The sequence below is a fragment of the Hemitrygon akajei genome, chromosome 4 (assembly GCF_048418815.1).
Source record: "Hemitrygon akajei chromosome 4, sHemAka1.3, whole genome shotgun sequence".
Taxonomy (NCBI): Eukaryota; Metazoa; Chordata; class Chondrichthyes; order Myliobatiformes; family Dasyatidae; genus Hemitrygon; species Hemitrygon akajei.
Window position 1 is genome coordinate 108091714 of NC_133127.1, and position 14014 is coordinate 108105727.

Below are 14014 nucleotides of genomic sequence, written 5' to 3' on the forward strand. Positions count from 1 at the left end.
CTGATTACACAATTGAACTTCAGTGTTTCAAACAGTACAAAGCTAGAGGCACCTATAATGTAAATGCAATGTAGTATGTTCTTCAAATCAACTTTAGGTATTCCATTGCTGTGAGTAGTATTCATTGTGTTTCTATTCACCTCAAATTCACTCTGAATAGTTATGCACATGTACATAACATAAAATACACACAATAGCCTGTAATGCATTCAGCTGAAAAGAGAATACTATTGAATTTTCCTCAAAGTTTTATGTGCAAGCTTTGTGTAAACCATTGTAATTAACTTTCCATATGTTTTAGAGTAGTCAGCAGCCAGTTTTATGTGTGTCCTACTGAAGCTGGTGAAGTTTAAGCAATATCACCAGTTGCTCATAATGATACTTCACTGCTTCAAAGCAATGCAATGCTAAAGGCAGTTATAATGTACATGCAATGTTGTAGGTTCTTCAAATCATCTTTACTTTATGTATTCCATTGCTGTGAGTAGTATTCATTGATTTTCTGTTCACTTACAATTCACTGAATAGTTATGCACAGGTACATAGCACAAAATACACACAATAGAGTGTAATGCATTCAGCTAAAAAGAGTGCTATTGAATTTTCCTCCAAAATTACTATCTGCAAACTGCATGTTAACCTTTGTAATTAACTTTCTGTATGATTCGGAGTAGTCTGAAACCACTTTTGTGTGTGTGATACCGAAGTTGAAGTTACTCTAAGCAGTATGATTGATTACACAATAGAACTTCAGTGTTTCAAAGCAATACAAAGCTAAAGGCGTTCTAATATAACTGCAATGTATTAGGTTTTTGAATTCAACTTTACTTTATGTATTCCATTCCTGTCAGTAGTATTTATTGTGTTTCTATTCACTTACTTTTCACTCTGAATAGTTATGCAGATATACATAACACAAAATGCACAGAATATTAAGTAATGCATTCAGCTAAAAACAGTGTACTATTAAATTTTCCTCAATATTACTATGTGTAAACTTCATGTAAACCTTTGTATTTAACTTTCCATATGATTTAGAGTAGTCTGCAAACAGTTTTTTGTCTGTGCTACTGATGTTGGTGAAGTTACTCTAAGGAATGTCACTGATTACACAATTGAACTTCAGTGTTTCAAAGCAATACAAAGCTAAAGGCGTTCTAATATAACTGCAATGTATTAGGTTCTTGAATTCAACTTTACTTTAGGTCTTCCATTCCTGTCAGTAGTATTTATTGTGTTTCTATTCACTTACATTTCACTCTGAATAGTTATGCAGATATACATAACACAAAATGCACAGAATATTAAGTAATGCATTCAGCTAAAAACAGTGTACTATTAAATTTTCCTCAATATTACTATGTGTAAACTTCATGTAAACCTTTGTATTTAACTTTGCATATGATGTAGAGTAGTCTGCAAGCAGTTTTTTTCGTGTTCTGCCGAAGTTGGTGAAGTTACTCTAAGGAATGTCACTGATTACACAATTCAACCAGTGTTTCAAAGCAGTACAAAGCTAGAGGCAATTATAATGTAAATGCAATGTAGTATGTTCTTCAAATCAACCTTACTTTATGTATTCCATTGCTGTGAGTAGTATTCGTTGTTTATCTGTTCACTTACAATGCACTCTGAATACTTTTGCACATCAGCATAACAGAAAATACACACAATAGCATGTAATGCATTCAGCTGAAAAGACAGTGCTATTGAATTTTCTACAAAATTACTATGTGCAAACTTCATGTAAACCTTTGTAATTAACTTTCCGTATGATTTAGAGTAGTCTGCAACCAGTTTTTTGTCTTTGCTACCGATGTTGGTGAAGTTACTCTAAGGAATGTCACTGATTACACAATTAAAATTCAGTGTTTCAAAGCAATACAAAGCTAAAGGCGTTCTAATATAACTGCAATGTATTAGGTTCTTGAATTCAACTTTACTTTAGGTATTCTATTCCTGTCAGTAGTATTTATTGTGTTTCTATTCACTTATATTTCACTCTGAATAGTTATGCAGATATACATAACACAAAATACACAGAATATTAAGTAGTGCATTCAGCTAAAAAGAGTGTACTGTTAAATTTTCCTAAATATTACTATGTGCAAACTTCATGTAAACCTTTGTAATTAACTTTCCATATGATGTAGAGTAGTCTGCAAGCAGTTTTTCTCGTGTTCTGCCGAAGTTGGTGCAGTTACTCTAAGGAATGTCACTGATTACACAATTCAACATGTGTTTCAAAGCAGTAGAAAGGTAGAGGCAGTTATAATGTGAATGCAATGTAGTATGTTCTTCAAATCAACCTTAATTTATGTATTCCATTGCTGTTAGTAGTATTCGTTGTTTATCTGATCACTTACAATGCACTCTGAATACTTTTGCACATCTGCATAACAGAAAATACACAGAATAGTAAGTAATGCATTCAGCTAAAAAGAGTGTACTATTAAATATTCCTCAATATTACTATGTTCAAACTTCATATAAACCTTTGTAATTAACTTTCCATATGATTTAGAGTAGTCTGCAACCAGTTTTCTGTCTGTGCTGCTAAAGTTGGTGAATTTACTCTAAGGAATGTCACTGATTACACAATTGAACTTCAGTGTTTCAAACAGTACAAAGCTAGAGGCACCTATAATGTAAATGCAATGTAGTATGTTCTTCAAATCAACTTTAGGTATTCCATTGCTGTGAGTAGTATTCATTGTGTTTCTATTCACCTCAAATTCACTCTGAATAGTTATGCACATGTACATAACATAAAATACACACAATAGCCTGTAATGCATTCAGCTGAAAAGAGAATACTATTGAATTTTCCTCAAAGTTTTATGTGCAAGCTTTGTGTAAACCATTGTAATTAACTTTCCATATGTTTTAGAGTAGTCAGCAGCCAGTTTTATGTGTGTCCTACTGAAGCTGGTGAAGTTTAAGCAATATCACCAGTTGCTCATAATGATACTTCACTGCTTCAAAGCAATGCAATGCTAAAGGCAGTTATAATGTACATGCAATGTTGTAGGTTCTTCAAATCATCTTTACTTTATGTATTCCATTGCTGTGAGTAGTATTCATTGATTTTCTGTTCACTTACAATTCACTGAATAGTTATGCACAGGTACATAGCACAAAATACACACAATAGAGTGTAATGCATTCAGCTAAAAAGAGTGCTATTGAATTTTCCTCCAAAATTACTATCTGCAAACTGCATGTTAACCTTTGTAATTAACTTTCTGTATGATTCGGAGTAGTCTGAAACCACTTTTGTGTGTGTGATACCGAAGTTGAAGTTACTCTAAGCAGTATGATTGATTACACAATAGAACTTCAGTGTTTCAAAGCAATACAAAGCTAAAGGCGTTCTAATATAACTGCAATGTATTAGGTTTTTGAATTCAACTTTACTTTATGTATTCCATTCCTGTCAGTAGTATTTATTGTGTTTCTATTCACTTACTTTTCACTCTGAATAGTTATGCAGATATACATAACACAAAATGCACAGAATATTAAGTAATGCATTCAGCTAAAAACAGTGTACTATTAAATTTTCCTCAATATTACTATGTGTAAACTTCATGTAAACCTTTGTATTTAACTTTCCATATGATTTAGAGTAGTCTGCAAACAGTTTTTTGTCTGTGCTACTGATGTTGGTGAAGTTACTCTAAGGAATGTCACTGATTACACAATTGAACTTCAGTGTTTCAAAGCAATACAAAGCTAAAGGCGTTCTAATATAACTGCAATGTATTAGGTTCTTGAATTCAACTTTACTTTAGGTCTTCCATTCCTGTCAGTAGTATTTATTGTGTTTCTATTCACTTACATTTCACTCTGAATAGTTATGCAGATATACATAACACAAAATGCACAGAATATTAAGTAATGCATTCAGCTAAAAACAGTGTACTATTAAATTTTCCTCAATATTACTATGTGTAAACTTCATGTAAACCTTTGTATTTAACTTTGCATATGATGTAGAGTAGTCTGCAAGCAGTTTTTTTCGTGTTCTGCCGAAGTTGGTGAAGTTACTCTAAGGAATGTCACTGATTACACAATTCAACCAGTGTTTCAAAGCAGTACAAAGCTAGAGGCAATTATAATGTAAATGCAATGTAGTATGTTCTTCAAATCAACCTTACTTTATGTATTCCATTGCTGTGAGTAGTATTCGTTGTTTATCTGTTCACTTACAATGCACTCTGAATACTTTTGCACATCAGCATAACAGAAAATACACACAATAGCATGTAATGCATTCAGCTGAAAAGACAGTGCTATTGAATTTTCTACAAAATTACTATGTGCAAACTTCATGTAAACCTTTGTAATTAACTTTCCGTATGATTTAGAGTAGTCTGCAACCAGTTTTTTGTCTTTGCTACCGATGTTGGTGAAGTTACTCTAAGGAATGTCACTGATTACACAATTAAAATTCAGTGTTTCAAAGCAATACAAAGCTAAAGGCGTTCTAATATAACTGCAATGTATTAGGTTCTTGAATTCAACTTTACTTTAGGTATTCTATTCCTGTCAGTAGTATTTATTGTGTTTCTATTCACTTATATTTCACTCTGAATAGTTATGCAGATATACATAACACAAAATACACAGAATATTAAGTAGTGCATTCAGCTAAAAAGAGTGTACTGTTAAATTTTCCTAAATATTACTATGTGCAAACTTCATGTAAACCTTTGTAATTAACTTTCCATATGATGTAGAGTAGTCTGCAAGCAGTTTTTCTCGTGTTCTGCCGAAGTTGGTGCAGTTACTCTAAGGAATGTCACTGATTACACAATTCAACATGTGTTTCAAAGCAGTAGAAAGGTAGAGGCAGTTATAATGTGAATGCAATGTAGTATGTTCTTCAAATCAACCTTAATTTATGTATTCCATTGCTGTTAGTAGTATTCGTTGTTTATCTGATCACTTACAATGCACTCTGAATACTTTTGCACATCTGCATAACAGAAAATACACAGAATAGTAAGTAATGCATTCAGCTAAAAAGAGTGTACTATTAAATATTCCTCAATATTACTATGTTCAAACTTCATATAAACCTTTGTAATTAACTTTCCATATGATTTAGAGTAGTCTGCAACCAGTTTTCTGTCTGTGCTGCTAAAGTTGGTGAATTTACTCTAAGGAATGTCACTGATTACACAATTGAACTTCAGTGTTTCAAACAGTACAAAGCTAGAGGCACCTATAATGTAAATGCAATGTAGTATGTTCTTCAAATCAACTTTAGGTATTCCATTGCTGTGAGTAGTATTCATTGTGTTTCTATTCACCTCAAATTCACTCTGAATAGTTATGCACATGTACATAACATAAAATACACACAATAGCCTGTAATGCATTCAGCTGAAAAGAGAATACTATTGAATTTTCCTCAAAGTTTTATGTGCAAGCTTTGTGTAAACCATTGTAATTAACTTTCCATATGTTTTAGAGTAGTCAGCAGCCAGTTTTATGTGTGTCCTACTGAAGCTGGTGAAGTTTAAGCAATATCACCAGTTGCTCATAATGATACTTCACTGCTTCAAAGCAATGCAATGCTAAAGGCAGTTATAATGTACATGCAATGTTGTAGGTTCTTCAAATCATCTTTACTTTATGTATTCCATTGCTGTGAGTAGTATTCATTGATTTTCTGTTCACTTACAATTCACTGAATAGTTATGCACAGGTACATAGCACAAAATACACACAATAGAGTGTAATGCATTCAGCTAAAAAGAGTGCTATTGAATTTTCCTCCAAAATTACTATCTGCAAACTGCATGTTAACCTTTGTAATTAACTTTCTGTATGATTCGGAGTAGTCTGAAACCACTTTTGTGTGTGTGATACCGAAGTTGAAGTTACTCTAAGCAGTATGATTGATTACACAATAGAACTTCAGTGTTTCAAAGCAATACAAAGCTAAAGGCGTTCTAATATAACTGCAATGTATTAGGTTTTTGAATTCAACTTTACTTTATGTATTCCATTCCTGTCAGTAGTATTTATTGTGTTTCTATTCACTTACTTTTCACTCTGAATAGTTATGCAGATATACATAACACAAAATGCACAGAATATTAAGTAATGCATTCAGCTAAAAACAGTGTACTATTAAATTTTCCTCAATATTACTATGTGTAAACTTCATGTAAACCTTTGTATTTAACTTTGCATATGATGTAGAGTAGTCTGCAAGCAGTTTATTTCGTGTTCTGCCGAAGTTGGTGAAGTTACTCTAAGGAATGTCACTGATTACACAATTCAACCAGTGTTTCAAAGCAGTACAAAGCTAGAGGCAATTATAATGTAAATGCAATGTAGTATGTTCTTCAAATCAACCTTACTTTATGTATTCCATTGCTGTGAGTAGTATTCGTTGTTTATCTGTTCACTTACAATGCACTCTGAATACTTTTGCACATCAGCATAACACAAAATGCACACAATAGCATGTAATGCATTCAGCTGAAAAGACAGTGCTATTGAATTTTCTACAAAATTACTATGTGCAAACTTCATGTAAACCTTTGTAATTAACTTTCCATATGATTTAGAGTAGTCTGCAACCAGTTTTCTGTCTGTGCTACTGATGTTGGTGAAGTTACTCTAAGGAATGTCACTGATTACACAATTGAACTTCAGTGTTTCAAAGCAATACAAAGCTAAAGGCGTTCTAATATAACTGCAATGTATTAGGTTCTTGAATTCAACTTTACTTTAGGTCTTCCATTCCTGTCAGTAGTATTTATTGTGTTTCTATTCACTTACATTTCACTCTGAATAGTTATGCAGATATACATAACACAAAATGCACAGAATATTAAGTAATGCATTCAGCTAAAAAGAGTGTACTATTAAATTTTCCTCAATATTACTATGTGTAAACTTCATGTAAACCTTTGTATTTAACCTTGCATATGATGTAGAGTAGTCTGCAAGCAGTTTTTTATCGTGTTCTGCCGAAGTTGGTGAAGTTACTCTAAGGAATGTCACTGATTACACAATTCAACCAGTGTTTCAAATCAGTACAAAGCTAGAGGCAATTACAATGTAAATGCAATGTAGTATGTTCTTCAAATCAACCTTACTTTATGTATTCCATTGCTGTGAGTAGTATTCGTTGTTTATCTGTTCACTTACAATGCACTCTGAATACTTTTGCACATCAGCATAACAGAAAATACACACAATAGCATGTAATGCATTCAGCTGAAAAGACAGTGCTATTGAATTTTCTACAAAATTACTATGTGCAAACTTCATGTAAACCTTTGTAATTAACTTTCCATATGATTTAGAGTAGTCTGCAACCAGTTTTTTGTCTGTGCTACTGATGTTGGTGAAGTTACTCTAAGGAATGTCACTGATTACACAATTGAACTTCAGTGTTTCAAAGCAATACAAAGCTAAAGGCGTTCTAATATAACTGCAATGTATTAGGTTCTTGAATTCAACTTTACTTTAGGTCTTCCATTCCTGTCAGTAGTATTTATTGTGTTTCTATTCACTTACATTTCACTCTGAATAGTTATGCAGATATACATAACACAAAATGCACAGAATATTAAGTAATGCATTCAGCTAAAAAGAGTGTACTATTAAATTTTCCTCAATATTACTATGTGTAAACTTCATGTAAACCTTTGTATTTAACTTTGCATATGATGTAGAGTAGTCTGCAAGCAGTTTTTTTCGTGTTCTGCCGAAGTTGGTGAAGTGACTCTAAGGAATGTCACTGATTACACAATTCAACGTGTTTCAAATCAGTACAAAGCTAGAGGCAATTATAATGTAAATGCAATGTAGTATGTTCTTCAAATCAACCTTACTTTATGTATTCCATTGCTGTTAGTAGTATTCGTTGTTTATCTGATCACTTACAATGCACTCTGAATACTTTTGCACATCTGCATAACAGAAAATACACAGAATAGTAAGTAATGCATTCAGCTAAAAAGAGTGTACTATTAAATATTCCTCAATATTACTATGTTCAAACTTCATATAAACCTTTGCAATTAACTTTCCATATGATTTAGAGTAGTCTGCAACCAGTTTTTTGTCTGTGCTGCTAAAGTTGGTGAATTTACTCTAAGGAATGTCACTGATTACACAATTGAACTTCAGTGTTTCAAACAGTACAAAGCTAGAGGCACCTATAATGTAAATGCAATGTAGTATGTTCTTCAAATCAACTTTAGGTATTCCATTGCTGTGAGTAGTATTCATTGTGTTTCTATACACCTCAAATTCACTCTGAATAGTTATGCACATGTACATAACATAAAATACACACAATAGCCTGTAATGCATTCAGCTGAAAAGAGAATACTATTGAATTTTCCTCAAAGTTTTATGTGCAAGCTTTGTGTAAACCATTGTAATTAACTTTCCATATGTTTTAGAGTAGTCAGCAGCCAGTTTTATGTGTGTCCTACTGAAGCTGGTGAAGTTTAAGCAATATCACCAGTTGCTCATAATGATACTTCACTGCTTCAAAGCAATGCAATGCTAAAGGCAGTTATAATGTACATGCAATGTTGTAGGTTCTTCAAATCATCTTTACTTTATGTATTCCATTGCTGTGAGTAGTATTCATTGATTTTCTGTTCACTTACAATTCACTGAATAGTTATGCACAGGTACATAGCACAAAATACACACAATAGAGTGTAATGCATTCAGCTAAAAAGAGTGCTATTGAATTTTCCTCCAAAATTACTATCTGCAAACTGCATGTTAACCTTTGTAATTAACTTTCTGTATGATTCGGAGTAGTCTGAAACCACTTTTGTGTGTGTGATACCGAAGTTGAAGTTACTCTAAGCAGTATGATTGATTACACAATAGAACTTCAGTGTTTCAAAGCAATACAAAGCTAAAGGCGTTCTAATATAACTGCAATGTATTAGGTTTTTGAATTCAACTTTACTTTATGTATTCCATTCCTGTCAGTAGTATTTATTGTGTTTCTATTCACTTACTTTTCACTCTGAATAGTTATGCAGATATACATAACACAAAATGCACAGAATATTAAGTAATGCATTCAGCTAAAAACAGTGTACTATTAAATTTTCCTCAATATTACTATGTGTAAACTTCATGTAAACCTTTGTATTTAACTTTCCATATGATTTAGAGTAGTCTGCAAACAGTTTTTTGTCTGTGCTACTGATGTTGGTGAAGTTACTCTAAGGAATGTCACTGATTACACAATTGAACTTCAGTGTTTCAAAGCAATACAAAGCTAAAGGCGTTCTAATATAACTGCAATGTATTAGGTTCTTGAATTCAACTTTACTTTAGGTCTTCCATTCCTGTCAGTAGTATTTATTGTGTTTCTATTCACTTACATTTCACTCTGAATAGTTATGCAGATATACATAACACAAAATGCACAGAATATTAAGTAATGCATTCAGCTAAAAACAGTGTACTATTAAATTTTCCTCAATATTACTATGTGTAAACTTCATGTAAACCTTTGTATTTAACTTTGCATATGATGTAGAGTAGTCTGCAAGCAGTTTTTTTCGTGTTCTGCCGAAGTTGGTGAAGTTACTCTAAGGAATGTCACTGATTACACAATTCAACCAGTGTTTCAAAGCAGTACAAAGCTAGAGGCAATTATAATGTAAATGCAATGTAGTATGTTCTTCAAATCAACCTTACTTTATGTATTCCATTGCTGTGAGTAGTATTCGTTGTTTATCTGTTCACTTACAATGCACTCTGAATACTTTTGCACATCAGCATAACAGAAAATACACACAATAGCATGTAATGCATTCAGCTGAAAAGACAGTGCTATTGAATTTTCTACAAAATTACTATGTGCAAACTTCATGTAAACCTTTGTAATTAACTTTCCGTATGATTTAGAGTAGTCTGCAACCAGTTTTTTGTCTTTGCTACCGATGTTGGTGAAGTTACTCTAAGGAATGTCACTGATTACACAATTAAAATTCAGTGTTTCAAAGCAATACAAAGCTAAAGGCGTTCTAATATAACTGCAATGTATTAGGTTCTTGAATTCAACTTTACTTTAGGTATTCTATTCCTGTCAGTAGTATTTATTGTGTTTCTATTCACTTATATTTCACTCTGAATAGTTATGCAGATATACATAACACAAAATACACAGAATATTAAGTAGTGCATTCAGCTAAAAAGAGTGTACTGTTAAATTTTCCTAAATATTACTATGTGCAAACTTCATGTAAACCTTTGTAATTAACTTTCCATATGATGTAGAGTAGTCTGCAAGCAGTTTTTCTCGTGTTCTGCCGAAGTTGGTGCAGTTACTCTAAGGAATGTCACTGATTACACAATTCAACATGTGTTTCAAAGCAGTAGAAAGGTAGAGGCAGTTATAATGTGAATGCAATGTAGTATGTTCTTCAAATCAACCTTAATTTATGTATTCCATTGCTGTTAGTAGTATTCGTTGTTTATCTGATCACTTACAATGCACTCTGAATACTTTTGCACATCTGCATAACAGAAAATACACAGAATAGTAAGTAATGCATTCAGCTAAAAAGAGTGTACTATTAAATATTCCTCAATATTACTATGTTCAAACTTCATATAAACCTTTGTAATTAACTTTCCATATGATTTAGAGTAGTCTGCAACCAGTTTTCTGTCTGTGCTGCTAAAGTTGGTGAATTTACTCTAAGGAATGTCACTGATTACACAATTGAACTTCAGTGTTTCAAACAGTACAAAGCTAGAGGCACCTATAATGTAAATGCAATGTAGTATGTTCTTCAAATCAACTTTAGGTATTCCATTGCTGTGAGTAGTATTCATTGTGTTTCTATTCACCTCAAATTCACTCTGAATAGTTATGCACATGTACATAACATAAAATACACACAATAGCCTGTAATGCATTCAGCTGAAAAGAGAATACTATTGAATTTTCCTCAAAGTTTTATGTGCAAGCTTTGTGTAAACCATTGTAATTAACTTTCCATATGTTTTAGAGTAGTCAGCAGCCAGTTTTATGTGTGTCCTACTGAAGCTGGTGAAGTTTAAGCAATATCACCAGTTGCTCATAATGATACTTCACTGCTTCAAAGCAATGCAATGCTAAAGGCAGTTATAATGTACATGCAATGTTGTAGGTTCTTCAAATCATCTTTACTTTATGTATTCCATTGCTGTGAGTAGTATTCATTGATTTTCTGTTCACTTACAATTCACTGAATAGTTATGCACAGGTACATAGCACAAAATACACACAATAGAGTGTAATGCATTCAGCTAAAAAGAGTGCTATTGAATTTTCCTCCAAAATTACTATCTGCAAACTGCATGTTAACCTTTGTAATTAACTTTCTGTATGATTCGGAGTAGTCTGAAACCACTTTTGTGTGTGTGATACCGAAGTTGAAGTTACTCTAAGCAGTATGATTGATTACACAATAGAACTTCAGTGTTTCAAAGCAATACAAAGCTAAAGGCGTTCTAATATAACTGCAATGTATTAGGTTTTTGAATTCAACTTTACTTTATGTATTCCATTCCTGTCAGTAGTATTTATTGTGTTTCTATTCACTTACTTTTCACTCTGAATAGTTATGCAGATATACATAACACAAAATGCACAGAATATTAAGTAATGCATTCAGCTAAAAACAGTGTACTATTAAATTTTCCTCAATATTACTATGTGTAAACTTCATGTAAACCTTTGTATTTAACTTTCCATATGATTTAGAGTAGTCTGCAAACAGTTTTTTGTCTGTGCTACTGATGTTGGTGAAGTTACTCTAAGGAATGTCACTGATTACACAATTGAACTTCAGTGTTTCAAAGCAATACAAAGCTAAAGGCGTTCTAATATAACTGCAATGTATTAGGTTCTTGAATTCAACTTTACTTTAGGTCTTCCATTCCTGTCAGTAGTATTTATTGTGTTTCTATTCACTTACATTTCACTCTGAATAGTTATGCAGATATACATAACACAAAATGCACAGAATATTAAGTAATGCATTCAGCTAAAAACAGTGTACTATTAAATTTTCCTCAATATTACTATGTGTAAACTTCATGTAAACCTTTGTATTTAACTTTGCATATGATGTAGAGTAGTCTGCAAGCAGTTTTTTTCGTGTTCTGCCGAAGTTGGTGAAGTTACTCTAAGGAATGTCACTGATTACACAATTCAACCAGTGTTTCAAAGCAGTACAAAGCTAGAGGCAATTATAATGTAAATGCAATGTAGTATGTTCTTCAAATCAACCTTACTTTATGTATTCCATTGCTGTGAGTAGTATTCGTTGTTTATCTGTTCACTTACAATGCACTCTGAATACTTTTGCACATCAGCATAACAGAAAATACACACAATAGCATGTAATGCATTCAGCTGAAAAGACAGTGCTATTGAATTTTCTACAAAATTACTATGTGCAAACTTCATGTAAACCTTTGTAATTAACTTTCCGTATGATTTAGAGTAGTCTGCAACCAGTTTTTTGTCTTTGCTACCGATGTTGGTGAAGTTACTCTAAGGAATGTCACTGATTACACAATTAAAATTCAGTGTTTCAAAGCAATACAAAGCTAAAGGCGTTCTAATATAACTGCAATGTATTAGGTTCTTGAATTCAACTTTACTTTAGGTATTCTATTCCTGTCAGTAGTATTTATTGTGTTTCTATTCACTTATATTTCACTCTGAATAGTTATGCAGATATACATAACACAAAATACACAGAATATTAAGTAGTGCATTCAGCTAAAAAGAGTGTACTGTTAAATTTTCCTAAATATTACTATGTGCAAACTTCATGTAAACCTTTGTAATTAACTTTCCATATGATGTAGAGTAGTCTGCAAGCAGTTTTTCTCGTGTTCTGCCGAAGTTGGTGCAGTTACTCTAAGGAATGTCACTGATTACACAATTCAACATGTGTTTCAAAGCAGTAGAAAGGTAGAGGCAGTTATAATGTGAATGCAATGTAGTATGTTCTTCAAATCAACCTTAATTTATGTATTCCATTGCTGTTAGTAGTATTCGTTGTTTATCTGATCACTTACAATGCACTCTGAATACTTTTGCACATCTGCATAACAGAAAATACACAGAATAGTAAGTAATGCATTCAGCTAAAAAGAGTGTACTATTAAATATTCCTCAATATTACTATGTTCAAACTTCATATAAACCTTTGTAATTAACTTTCCATATGATTTAGAGTAGTCTGCAACCAGTTTTCTGTCTGTGCTGCTAAAGTTGGTGAATTTACTCTAAGGAATGTCACTGATTACACAATTGAACTTCAGTGTTTCAAACAGTACAAAGCTAGAGGCACCTATAATGTAAATGCAATGTAGTATGTTCTTCAAATCAACTTTAGGTATTCCATTGCTGTGAGTAGTATTCATTGTGTTTCTATTCACCTCAAATTCACTCTGAATAGTTATGCACATGTACATAACATAAAATACACACAATAGCCTGTAATGCATTCAGCTGAAAAGAGAATACTATTGAATTTTCCTCAAAGTTTTATGTGCAAGCTTTGTGTAAACCATTGTAATTAACTTTCCATATGTTTTAGAGTAGTCAGCAGCCAGTTTTATGTGTGTCCTACTGAAGCTGGTGAAGTTTAAGCAATATCACCAGTTGCTCATAATGATACTTCACTGCTTCAAAGCAATGCAATGCTAAAGGCAGTTATAATGTACATGCAATGTTGTAGGTTCTTCAAATCATCTTTACTTTATGTATTCCATTGCTGTGAGTAGTATTCATTGATTTTCTGTTCACTTACAATTCACTGAATAGTTATGCACAGGTACATAGCACAAAATACACACAATAGAGTGTAATGCATTCAGCTAAAAAGAGTGCTATTGAATTTTCCTCCAAAATTACTATCTGCAAACTGCATGTTAACCTTTGTAATTAACTTTCTGTATGATTCGGAGTAGTCTGAAACCACTTTTGTGTGTGTGA